The sequence below is a fragment of the Nannospalax galili genome, unplaced genomic scaffold, assembly GCF_000622305.1.
Source record: "Nannospalax galili isolate Female #2095 unplaced genomic scaffold, S.galili_v1.0 scaffold2893, whole genome shotgun sequence".
Classification (NCBI taxonomy): Eukaryota; Metazoa; Chordata; class Mammalia; order Rodentia; family Spalacidae; genus Nannospalax; species Nannospalax galili.
The window spans coordinates 367,151-378,147 of NW_008332965.1; the positions used below are offsets into that span (position 1 = coordinate 367,151).

Sequence of the window (10,997 nt, forward strand, 5' to 3'; positions counted from 1 at the left end):
GTATTTACTCATTTCCTTATCTGTGACATATTTTAGAAATAAAACAGAGAACTCAGCAAAAACGTTTTACCTAGTCTTATGTGGGGTTTCTAGTCTAAAAATAAAAGGAAAAGAAAATAATAACTTTGCTGCCAGTATAGTCCAGTCTTCCCTGAAGTACCTGAATATCTCTCCTCACTGCAGGAGTGCAGGCACTGAGCAAATGACAAATATAAGATGATTTTTATTCCTTCAAAGAGATTTGACTACATTAGTGTCAAAAGTTCAAATCATTTCTGATAACTTGTGGTGGGGAGGGAGTGGAAGCTCTGTACAGAACATTATCTAGGTACATAGACCTCAATGATTGTATTATACCTACACCCCTGCATTTGTTTAATTCATTTCTTTACATTGTGGATAAAACTTAACAAAGCCATAAACAAAACCAAAAAGAAACAAACTTACAGAAGCTTAACAGGACAGAAAAGACTTCGATTTATTAAATTTGATGTGACCAAGAGATTTGAAAACACTTCAAGTTTGAAGGTAAGTTTTAAAGGAAGAAGTTAGCCAAACATAGGAGGAGGAAGATGCTTCATGAGCCCTGGGGCCCCTGCCCCCAATGGAGTTTACCTCACAATTCCTTTCCTAGCTGTAAGCAACTGATCAAAGTCTAGAAGCAGGGGAGGTAACACCACCCCTGGACTGGAAAGAAAAGTTAGGTAGGAACTAAAGACTGGCCCAGGTCTTCACACTTGCCACCCTTTGAGGGAAGAGTGCTTTAGAAAGCACTAAATACAATATTTGCCATTTTGGGGGAGCCTGTTGTGGGGCCAGTATTGTGTGAATATTCATTTGATCTCTTTGATTTATTTTAAGCCCTCCAGGGTTCAAATTATTATTCTGACTTTTCAAATAAAAAAAAAGTCATTCTAGGGAGGGAGAAGCAGAAAGAGTTTTCTCCAGGGACTAACTCCCTGAGAGGTTATCTAATCTCAAGTGGGCAGCCTTAAACACAGGAACACTTGAGCACCACTAAATGGATGCTGTGCATTCCGTACATGCATATTTATTAATGTATGTATGTATATGTAACAATAATAATCAATGAAGAAGACAAGAAAATATGAAGTTGTGGGGGGCATGGGAGGAGGTGGAAATAGTGTAAATACAGCATTCATGTATGAAATTCTCAAAAAGTAAAGAAAAATTGTAAAAAATACAAATCAGTATAAGAAAAAAATGAATGAAGCAATTGTCTAAGTTCAGTCAACTGATATACAGCCGAAGCAGGATTTAGACTTAACAAGGGAGAAGCGAGAAGAGGACCACTGAGGTCCCACCCCCGTCCTCTCTTCTCTTTCCTCCCCCTCCTCCTGTTCCTCTCCTCCCTTTCTCTCTCCCTAGCTTTATGTTATCTAGCTTTCTGTCATTGTTTTGTTTTGTTTTGTTTTGTTTATACTGCAGGTGCTCAGACCTAGAGCTCTAGGCATGCTAGGTAAGCATTGGGCTACATTCCTAGCCCAATGGACCGTCATGTAGCCTTACTTCACTTATTATAGAGTTTTATAACCACTTTTATTTTAAAAATACACAATATATGAAGATGAAAACCACTGGAATCCCTAAAACTCTGTATAACTATTTCCTGCATGTTTTTATTGCACATGTGCAATTTGACAAATCAGCCATGCGTTCTTTTAAAATTAAAAATCTTTAAAACACAGTGAAGGTTTTGCCTTCCTCTTTTCCTTCTATTTTCACATTTTTAAATATTTCCCTTTTACCACTAGTAAAATCAAATACAAACACAGATATGTACATATACATATTTACACATATACACATAAGTAATTTTAATAGAGTTTTTGTTATTACATTTACTTGTGTGTGTGTGTGTATGTGTGTATGTGTGTGCACGCGTGTGAGACATGGCATGCATGTGGAGGCCAGAGGACAATCTGTGGGAATCGGCTCTCTTCCTTTACCACGTGACTCCCAGAGATCAAACTCAGTTTTAGTTTGATGCCAAGTACTTTTACTCATGAGCCATCTTGCTGGTCCTTTGTCTTTTTAAAAATGATTTTGTGATGGTCTTATGTGTATTCCTTTATACATATCCTTATCTACCCTCTGAGGAAATCTCTCTAACAGGGTTTGGGTCTAACATACCCAGTAATAATAGGAAAATGTCCTAGCATATAGGTATACCACAATGTGTCAAACCACTTCCTTTTGGAGGCTGTTTGCTTCTATTTTTCTGCTACTATACACAATGTGCAAGAAGTGTCCTTGGCCTTGATTTATTTTGAGCTTTGAACTCCTGTTTTTTTCATTCACTCTTCACATTCAGTCAGCAATTCATCTGATTTTACCCCTGGTTTATCTCCAGGATCTGTCTGCTTCCCACCTAGTCTAAACCTTCATCTTGAACATCTCAGTGGAACTATTACAATACCCTCTGAGCTGCCCTTTCTACTTCGGCCTTAACCAGTCTCTTTCATTCCATCTCTCTCTCCCAGCAAAGATGGCTTCTGCTTCCAGGATTAGCTTTCTTATGTACAAACTGATCTTCTTTTCTGGGAGCTTCTTAGGACTGCACATAGCACAGTGGCCTTGAGGAAGACACTGGAAAGTGGTCCTCAGGTGGATGTGGAGTTGGCAGGAGACAGGCTCTAGGTAGGGAGGACCAGCTCCATCTACAGTTAGCTCCTGCTTAGCTTTATGTAACCACTGCCTGAAGGAATGTGGACCAGACTTAGCTGAGCTAATTTTTCACACACTCCCCCTGCCCCCTGCCACTGACACACACACACACACACTCACACACACACACACACAATCAGTTTTATGGGCAGTAAAAACATTTATTATTTATTTATCTACTTTATTTATTTATTTATTTATTTATTTATTTATTTATTTATTTATTTGTATGAATGTTTTGCTTGCATGCATGCAAGTGTACCACATGTGTCTAGTGCCTATGGAGGCCAGAAGAGGGCATCAGATCCCCTGGTACTGGAGTTACTGATGGTTGTTAGCTGCCATGATAGTGCTGGGAATCAAAACTGGGTTTTCTGCAAGAGCATCCAGTGATCTTAACTGTTGAACCATCTCTCCATTCCCAGTTTTATGGACTTCTATGGAAAAATTCTGATTTATTGGTGGCATTAAAAAACTTAGCCATTGGAAATGATTGTCCTACAGAATCAAATGGGGCCCATCTTCCTTCACTGTTCGTCGCCTTGTGTCCTCCATTATAGCCACAATAAACAGCCTGGAATTCCACAAGTTGCCAGAAACTTTCTAGCTTGCTTTCTAATTGCTGCCTTCACTTCATGAACAATCACTCCCTGTTTGCTCATTCTTTAGGAGATACCTCAGTGGTATAAGAGATTATTGGTTTTTGTTGCTTCTGTTTTTGAGATAGGATCACACTCTGTTGCCTAGGCTGACCTCAAACTTGGAATCCTCCTGCTCCAGCCTTCTGAGTAGCCGAGATTACTGGTGTCTATCATTTGCAAGACTATCTGACATTTTTGTCCATCTACTTAGAGTCTTGGAGTATAATGACAAAGGGAAAGATCACAGCGGAGAAAAGCACAGAATGTTGTTGGCACTCAGATGTATCGCCTGTCCTGTCACTGGCTGAGGAGTAAGGCCGTGACCTGTTATATACGTCATTCACTGTCCTCTGTCCTTGAGGTTGCTTCTCTGCGTCCATGGAATTGATGTGACTCCACTGGTTGGTTGCCCACCGTATGCTAGACTACAGTCCCAGACCTTCCCATTCATGTTCACATTCATCTTCACAGCCCTTTTCCAGGCCAGTTTTACCATGCTACTTTCCAAATGAGGGAATGGGGCTTGGAGAGGTTAAGGAACTTGCTCCAAATTGCATGGTTGATGAGGGGTAGCATTCAGCTCTAAACCTTAGTTTCCTAACCACCAATGTACTCCACTGAAATAGTGCATTGTTGTTACCCAAGATAGGTTCAGTCCTGTCTCCAGGGGCCGTGAAGGAGGAAGAGGAGATTAGAGTCTGGCAAAGTGCCTCAGCTTGCTCAGGATCATTTTGGCCCTGATAAAGATCTGTGCTGAAGGTCACTCATGCGTTCTAGCTGTTTAGCACCATACCATTTCCAGAGCCCCCAAATTCATAGTAATAACAAAATAAAACCAAAAGCCATTATGAACCTCCTAATTGAAGTACAAATGATTTAGCTTCATTAACCCCAATTTACATTTCTATGAATTGAGCTTTACAAGAGGCTCTGTCCTCTAGCAATGCCCTGTGAAATCCTGCCTCCCAAGGACTATCAAAGTAAGTCTCATCTGAGGACAAAAGTCACCTTATCTTTTTTCCTTATGCATCTCCTTAATTTTCTCAGTTTACCTTAATCAAGGGGCCCTGAAATCTTACACATGCAGGACACACTACCTAATAAACAAAAGTTTCAGATAAAACCTTGGAATTAAATTTCACAGGGAAGATTCCACAGTAAGTTATGTGACTTCTACAAGGCTGAGTCATCACTTAGACCTTGACCATGAACTGTGAACTATCTCCTCTTCCTGTCTTTCCAGAGCTAAAACTTTCTAAATTTTCCAAGTACATTTCCATTATAATGAAGGCTGGGCCTTTAAAAGGGAAGTATTCTAGTTAGGTCTGAGTCTCTTGGGAAATCAAGTCTAGGGTGAAAAAATAAAGCAAGCTCAGTGGTATACTCTTAATCATAGCCAGGCCTGACAGTGGTCACCCCTTCTGGCGAGGCCATGATGTCCCCAAGTAACAAAGATGTGACAAGGGATGTGTTCAGGGATTCTTAGTAGTGTATCTGGAGGAGTATACACACACCTCCATTAAGCTGGGCCTTTCAAAGAGTTTGTGGTTATATGTTCTGCTGGTGCATTAACAGAGGGCATGGTTGTGCTTACAAAAATACTTACATGGTTGTACTTACTTTGATAAAGCTGTGTGCCCTGACATTAGCATCAGTACTTTGGTAGAGTAATTTGATAAAGACCTTGATAGTCATAATATGTAAAGATAATCACAATACTAAAAACTGGGAAAACTGGAGAAAGAAGGCTAGAAATTTTTATGAGATTTTTATCTTCTTCAGAAATGATATCAACATTCCTTATAATCAATTATTTCCTAAAACTGTAGGAATGCTATATATAAAATATTCATTCACAAGTTGTGGAGGCCAGGTTTGGAGGCCAGAAATGGAAGCTTGACAGGAGCCAGGAGATTAAAGAAGATTCACAGAGCTGCTGGCAAATGAGACATGCTTTGTTTTTCTCTAGGCAAGGACACATGGGCTGCTGAGCAGGCAACTACCAGGCAAGAGTTCATGTGCTCTTGGTCCAAGGACTTTTTATAGGAAATCACACAAAGGTGGCTTCTTGCCCAAACTGGTTATATAAAAGATTGCATTATTGTTTACTTTTGGGGTCTGCAGACATCCAGTGTCAGCCATTTTGTGCTGACTCATAGCCCCCAGATGTCTAGCTTTAGTCATCTTGACCAAGGCCAGAAATCCGAGTCAGCACCATGTTGTCTAAACATAGGCAGACCCTAAAAGCCTCAATTCTCTACACATGTGAACATGGACATCTAGTTGGGGAACATGGAGAAATTACAGGATCACCAAATAACCAGAGCAGGGAATGTGATGGGCTGGGAAGAGGCCTTTGGGATATAGTTGGATATAGGTCTATGAATTACTCATTCTGGGTTACAGAAAAACCTGATGAGCTAGAGGAGGTGAGGAGAAGGAGTCCTGGTGAGCAGCTAGAATCCTGGAACCACAGAAGCAATAAATATCAAGCATCAGGACTGGACCTGATGAGATAACACACACACACACACACACACACACACACACACACACACACACAGCCTAAGGTAAAAGCTTGAGAAGGGGGCCACAAAAACGTGAGGGCAAGGGGCTGGAGAAATGGCTCAGGAGTTAAGAGCACTGACTGCTTTTGCAGAGGACCAGGGTTCAGTTCCCAGCACCTATATGACAGCTAACAACTGTCCATAACTCCAGTTCCAGGGGATCTAATGCCCTCTTCTGACCTCCACTGATACTATACATACATGGTGCCAAGATGTAGATGCAGGCAAAACACTCATATTCATAAACGTTCTTAAAAATGTAAGAGCATTTGAAGTCTGTTTTATGTGATGGTGGTGGGGGTACTCGGCAAAGTATAAGAGCCAGACCTGTGTCCATCCTAAGTCTTGTGGATTGATACCAAAGAGCACCTCATATGTTTGAGAGCTGCTGATGGTTGAATTCCTCCAGCTCAGCCTTCTCAGCTTGCAGGTGAAGAGGCTCAGGCCCAGGGCTCACAGCTGTTTAGCATCAGATTTAGCATCAGATAGGATTTCTGTTTTGAGTGCCAGGCTTTTTCTATGACTTCCCACTCTCCATTTGACTAGGAAACATTTTTATATCAACACACAATCAGCATCCACTACATCCCCACTTCCATAAAACATAGTGATAAGATGCATATGTGTTATGATCTGATTGGTGAGAGCTTTGGAGATAATTCTATTATTCCAGAAAAACATTCCCAAAGATCTTAATCATGTAGGTAAACGTATGTTTAAAAAACGAAGTGAGAAAACAGTGAAAACAGGAAACAACTGTCTACGTTATGATCCTATCCTCTTTGAAAAGTACATAGAGGGGCTGAAGGGATGGCTCAGCAGTTAAGAGCATTAGTTGCTCTTGCAGAAGATCTGGGTTTCAGGGGGATCTGACACCCCCTTCTTGCCTCCATGAGCATTGTATGCACTTGTTATTTTTACATACAGTTAGACAAAACACACCCTCTCCTAGCCTCCATGGGCAGGCATTGTACACAGTGGTGCACCTACATACATGAAGGCAAAACACCCATACACATAAATAAAAATAAATAAATAAAGCATAGAAATCTAAGCAATGCAATTACCTACAACCCACTGAAGAACCATGTGTCATGCATTTACTGCCAAGCCTAGTGACCTGAGTTCCATCTCCCACCACACAGGGTGGAAAGAGAGAACTGACTCCCACAAGTTGCCATCTGACCTTCACACACACACACACACACACACACACACACACACACACACAGTGTGACAAGAGTGCACTCCACCCACTCGCACAATAAATTAAGAAATACAATAAGCCGCCCCAGTGTTACATGAATGCCTTCTGCTTTAAGTAATTGTGCCCTCTTTCACTTGTTTGATCTTCCTGCTGTGAAAGTCAGAACAGAGGTAGTTTTTTGTTTTTGTTTTTTGGCTTTTGTTTGTTTAGTGATGAGGATGGGTCCTAAGTCTTGGGCATGCTTAGGTAAACGCTCTATGCCCTGAATTAAATCCCCAACACATGGTCCGAGATTCTGCACTCTTGTCTCAGACCTGTTTCCTAGGAAAAGCTGAAAACGACGCTCCTTTCCACATACAACTTCCACTCAAAGGAGTGCCTGTCGGAAGCAGGAATCAGAAGACCAAAGAGAAAGAATGCTCCAAGTGTTCTGTGGAGACTGAGGGAATGTTTCCTGCCCTTGGTGGCAGTCAGACCAACTTTCTTTGAACAGAAGGAAACGCTGACGCTCCCCCTGGAGGCCGCACCGGGCGTCCCAGCATCCCAGCTCTCTTTTTGGTCCCGGGCTCATAGAGACTCTTCGGTTTGAGGTGCTTCCTCTCACTGAGGTGGCTCGGTGGAGTGTGCATCCAGGGAAGTCAGGGTGGGGACTGGCTGGAGACGGATGGAGTTTGTTTTTGTTGATGGCTGGGTGCCAATTAGAAGCTCAAGGGAGCATGTCTGCATGCACCCCTCCCTCACATTACAGTGATTTTTCTTCAAATGATGATGATGATGATGATGATGATGATGATGATGATGATGTTTTTTTTTAGACAAGGTCTCATGTAGCCTCAGCTGGTCTGGAACTTGCTATGTAGCCAAGGCTGATCTTGAACTCATGATCCTCCTGCCTCCACCCACTTGGGATTGCAGGCTATGGGCATGCCCAGCGGCTTCGGTTCTCTCTCTCTGTAGCCCCAGCTGCCCTGAAAATCGCTGCGTAGACCAGGCTGGTCTCGATCTCACAGAGATCCCATCTGCCTCTGCCTCCCGAGTGCTGGGATTAAAGGCGTGCGCCACCATGCCGGGTGTTCTGTTTGAGATCATTTAAAATGTGCCCTGGGCGCCGACATCTCTTGTGAACCCACTAAGAGGCTGTTTCTAGTGCTTAACCATCATTGTGGGCAGGGATGCAGGGGTAAGTCTAAGGGACACACCCACCCCGCCCCTCGGAGCTGGCGTCATCGCTCCCTTCCCCTCCCGGCTCCAATCACTCCGGAGCCGGGCAGCCCGGCTCCAGCCTGATTTGGGTCTTCTAGTCTGGCAAGCTCCTGCCGGTGACCCCGCGCTTCTCTGCCCGCGTGGCTCCGGGCGCCGTCCTTAGCCCAAGCACGCACCGGACTTGGCTCCTAGCTGGGCAGCGCCCCAGGGACCCGAGGACACCAGCGGCTGCACAGGTAAGGATGAACCCCTGGCAGGACGAGACCTCAGAGACCGGACACCTTCTGGGAAAGCTGAACCCACGAGAGGAACTTCGAACTGTGCTAAAGAAAGGATCATGCTCAGGCTTTCCGTCCTCCCTTCGCTAGGCTTTTCTGAGTGCAGACTACCGCAGGCTATCAGCAGGAGCGATGTTTGCACTGAAATACAAAAGGAATGCTTTCGACTTAGGCACTACTATTTTTGTGATTATTAACAGATGCCATTGAAAAAGTTGTAAAACACCATTCCTGGAAAGAAGTCTGCTCTCCTTGAAAGCCTTTTTGCAGTGTTACTATCAAAGCTAGTCTCTCTCCTGCCTTTCTGTCGCTGCCTGCCTCCCTCTCCATCTCTCCATTTCCCTTTCCCCTCTTCAAGAACAACTTGACTGCCTGGATCAGCAAAAGGAGCGGTGTCAGACATATAGAAAATAAGGTGAAATGAAATGCAAGTCTTGGACTTGCTTTAAAGTACCATCCCCTCCCCGCCGAGTGGTCGGATAAAAAAAAAAAAAAAGGCAAGGTATTGAAAATTATTGAAGCTGAGTGATGGGCACATGGAAGGGAAACTTTTCTCTTGACTTTTCTATTTGCTTTTGTAGACTTGAGATTTTTCTCTACTAGTTTGGAAAGCTGTGGCAACACCCTGCTTGATCGCTCTGACCTTTTCATACTGTCTTAGATTTGAAAAGAAGTTGCTTGGGGCAGGGGATATGGCTCAACACAAAAGGGCTTGCCTCCCAAGTGTGAGGAACTGAGATTTGATCCCCTGAAAAGCCAGACCAGGTAACACAGGTCTGCAAACCCAGTGCTCCTACAGGGAGCAGTGGGCTACCCTAGCATATGACCATACCCAAAGTTGTCCTCTGACCTCCACAGGGCATACACTCACAAACCTGAGCATACACACAAAGATTTTTTTTTTCTTTAGAAAAAGAGAAGTTGCCTAATATACAAAGCTCCTGATCCCCCTGTCCCCAGCCTTTATTAACCTTTCTGGCTTCAGAAATCAACTCTCATTTTATCCCCAAGTACATTTTTGATTTATAAAAGTCATAGGTTGCTGCCTGGAGAATTGTGCTTAGGATCTGGTTTATAATTTAAAAGAGGGAATGTTAAAATCCCAGCCAAGTAAGACAGCTAGGCTCAAAAGTGCTGATCAAAAGTCCTATGGAATTCCATTTAAGAAGATCTTTAGTGTGAGAAGGGGTGGATGCAGATCCTCCCCACTTCTCTCACAGGTATTTTAAAATGTGACATTGTTGTTCAGTAAATGCTTGGCACAGCATGTATGCTCGCTGTTTGTACAGTAACCTGTTATTGATGTGAGTTGATTTTCTCTATTGAGTAAATTATTTTTCTTTCTGTGCCCAGGGCTCAAATACTCAACAAATGTACTGCATTTTACTAATAGGGCCAGACTCAGAGTTTTAGAGTCTGAAGTCCCTTCACCTTAGTACTAAATTCAAGCTGCAGACGGGAAATCTGAGGTGGGAGGTTAAGAAAGAGCAACATCAAGTTAGTAGCTCACAAATCATTATTTTATACTTTTAAGGTAGGAAAAATGCTTTAAAGCATCCTAAAGGTAAAACAGATTAGGTAAACAAACTGTGACCATAAAGTGCTTTAAAGCCTGAAAATTAGAAAAAGTATGCATATATAGATAGTCCTTGCTGAAAATCCAACTTTTAAAATAGATAGGTAAGTCAGGGGGCCATACACTGGGCACTTCATAAACCAACTGAGAGAGCTCTCTTGGGACTCCCTCAATGCCATTCACCCCAAATGTGATTTACACACAACAATCCATTGAATAAATTGAGATGTACATGTCCTGGAAAACAGCTGAAAAACAAGGGAGGTTTTCGTTTTTATTGTGATGAGAAACAGAAGTCGTGGGTTACTGTAAAATAATCAACTGTGTAACTTTACCATCTTCCTTTCCCTCAAGGACTGCCAAACTTTCAAAGCAGACATTACTCTGTCTCTATTCCTGAAGCTGAACTTGAAATCGTGCTGTGGTATGTGGTATTTTGAATAGGAATTGGCACACTGTCAATGAACTCTCTTACCGTTTATTCTCGGCACAGAATTGGTGGAGAGCTTATTCTTAGTAATGGATTATAAAGTATTTGATAAACATGTGGAAATATTTGGCAGGTTCATGGCTTTCCTTCGTGTTGAAATGAATCGCAGCACGTTTGGCAGCTGGTTCGGCAGTGCTGTAGGTCATGGCGGGAGAGTGCTGGCACTACAACTGTTTTTGGAAAAACACCTGCCAGAAATTTGTCTGCTGTGGACAGCATTATCAGCCCTCAGTTCATCAGGATGGGCTCTGGGCCCTAGGGGTGGGTTTTCTAAATGTGATAAATTCCATATGTGGCAAGTATTTAATATATTTCAAACCAGGTATACATCCCCCCCCCCCCCCCCA

General features: G+C 42.8%; 1 protein-coding gene across 1 annotated transcript in view; it reads left to right on the forward strand.

Moving 5' to 3' along the window:
* The first annotated feature begins 8,372 nt into the window (after positions 1–8,372).
* Prss35 (serine protease 35) overlaps positions 8,373–10,997 on the forward strand; it is a 16,299-nt gene continuing 13,674 nt past the window's right edge. Inside the window, exon 1 of the mRNA XM_008827831.3 lies at positions 8,373–8,542. The gene's annotated coding sequence lies outside the window, so the exon portion shown is untranslated. The remainder of the gene's footprint in view (positions 8,543–10,997) is intronic.